Source organism: Oncorhynchus tshawytscha, linkage group LG10 (assembly GCF_018296145.1).
Source record: "Oncorhynchus tshawytscha isolate Ot180627B linkage group LG10, Otsh_v2.0, whole genome shotgun sequence".
Taxonomy (NCBI): domain Eukaryota; kingdom Metazoa; phylum Chordata; class Actinopteri; order Salmoniformes; family Salmonidae; genus Oncorhynchus; species Oncorhynchus tshawytscha.
The window spans coordinates 32,152,980-32,155,465 of record NC_056438.1 but is presented as its reverse complement, the minus strand read 5'-3'; the positions used below and the strand labels follow the sequence as shown (position 1 = coordinate 32,155,465).

General features: G+C 42.9%; 1 pseudogene; it reads left to right on the top strand.

The window, feature by feature from the left end:
* Nucleotides 1-1,673: 1,673 nt before the first annotated feature.
* LOC112261019 lies at nucleotides 1,674-2,195 on the top strand (annotated as a pseudogene).
* Nucleotides 2,196-2,486: the final 291 nt, after the last annotated feature.

Genomic DNA, 2,486 nt, shown 5'->3' with positions numbered 1-2,486 from the left:
GGGCTAGGTATTTTCTGAGCTAGGTATGCTTTCGCCGAAAAGCATTTTATAAATATGACACTGTGGTTGGTTTAACAAGAAGTTAATCTTTAAACCTATGTAAAATATGTTTTGTTTTCTGAATTTTTATCATGAGCATTTCTGTAATTGAATTTGGAGCTCTGCAACCTCACTGGATGTTGGCCAGATTACCCTAGAGAGGTTAAGTTTGTCTCTCCTCATTTGACAGAAGACAGAAATTAACCACCACAACAATTAATAAAATTGGCATTCGACAATTTACATTGACCCCTCCCTTTTGTACACTGCTGCTACTCGCTGTTTATTATCTATGCTTAGTCACTTCACCACCACCTACAGTACATGTACAAATTACCTCAACTAACCTGTACCCACGCACACTGACTCGGTACCGGTGCCCCCTGTATATAGCCTCGTTATTGTTTGTCACGACTTCCGCCGAAGTTGGCTCCCCTGCCTGATCGGGTGGTGGTCGGCGGTCGTCGTCAACGTCCTACTAGCCGCTACCGGTCCCTTTTTCGTTTGTCTGTTGGTTTAGTCTTATTAGTTTCACCTGTGTGTATTTTGGTTAAATTAGCTTCCCTAAATGTAGTAGTTTGACCCGCCCTTGTTTTGTGCGGGATTGTCTTTTGTTACGTGTGTACATATTAGGTTGTGGTGTATTTTGTTTTCTATACTGGACACCATGTGGTTTTGGGTTGTCTGGTGTAGTGTCCTGCGCCCTGTATTTTATTGGTCTTATCAGTTTGGTGTGCAATAGTAAAGCACTTTACTCCGTTACTCTCTCTCTGTGTCTGATTCCTGCACACACACCTAGTCCCGCGTGACATTGTTATTCTTATTGTTTTACTTTTTATTATTACTTTTTTATTTTAGTCTACTTGGTAAATATCTTCTTATCTCTTCTTGAACTGCACTACTGCACTAAGCATTTTACAGTAAAGTCTACACTTGTATTTGGTGCATGTACTAATAAAGTTTGATTTGATTTGACATACAATCTCAATTAATCTTGCATCATATCTCCTGTATTGGAGTATGTAATTTGGGAGCAGTAATACTGACACAAACATTTTTTTATAAACATTTTACATTTAGGCCATTTAGCAGATGCTCTTATCTAGAGTGACTTTCAGTAGTGTGTGCATACATTTTCATACTGGTCCCTCGAGAGAATCGAACCCACACCCCTGGCATTGCAAACGCCATGACAAACTTTCTCCGACCATTATGAAATGTAATGTGGCTCCTTATTTTGTTTCCCCTTCATCCCAGAAATGGATCAGCTGGGGAAGCTGGGCTCCTTCTAACCTGTGCTCTTCTAACCTGCAGAGTTTTCCCCACTGTCTAAACGTTTCAACACAATATTGAAATATTACACAATTCTAAAATAATTTAATTCAATTGATATTTAATAAATCTCTGTTTGGTTCAATGTTATTAAACTGAAGCTGAAATATTGACTTCTATTAAACTGGGAGAAGGGGGCACTTAAGGGGATTCTATTCGGACAACCTACATCAGGCCCGTTTTGCATGACTGTGGACAGGTTCTTTGATTCGCAATCTCTCTCTGTCTCATACTACCATGATTCCAATTGATATGTAGTGCAGAATATGAGTGGAAGTAATAAAACCATTGGACTTCTAACAATGCTCTGCAGAGATTATCAACAAAACATCCACCCAAAGAACCAGGAGCATGTGTGTGCTGTTCGGGAGCAGCTTCCGTCAGAGCAGGAAACCCCCACTGAGCCCAGGCTTAAGGGGTTCCTGTATAATTGTGTATTGGAAGTCTTGGATTTGGCTTGGTGCTTTTAACTGGCCCATCTGTAGACAAATGGTTAAATAGATTTTCCTGCTCTTCCAAGACCACGCCTCACTGCAGTAGGTCCAGGATGGGCAGGCTGAGCCAATACTCATCTTGCAGGATCTCAGCAATTACAACCGGTGGTTCTCAGGCCAGCCCAGATCTCTCATGGATCGCCCTGCGGAACATCCCCACATTGTTGTGCCACGCCTTCAGGAAGATGTTCTCCATGGGCAACCTCTTCTGGACGTATCCTGTGTCTCTGTGGGGCACTTATCTACCTAGCCTGTCCTCTGGATTTCATCCCCAAGGCCCTGTTTGGCCTGATAGGCTTCATGGCCTTTTTTAAACCTTTATTTAACTAGGCAAGTCAGTGTCTCCTGACCCCTCCGGTCTCAGCCTCCAGTATTTATGCTGCAGTAATTTATGTGTCGGGGGGCTGGGGTCAGTTTGTTATATCTGGAGTACTTCTCCTGTCCTATTCGGTGTCCTGTGTGAATTTAAGTGTGCTCTCTCTAATTCTCTCTTTCTCTCTTTCTTTCCTTCTCTCTCTCGGAGGACCTGAGCCCTAGGACCATGCCCCAGGACTACCTGACATGATGACTCCTTGCTGTCCCCAGTCCACCTGGCCGTGCTGCTTCTCCAGTTTCAACTGT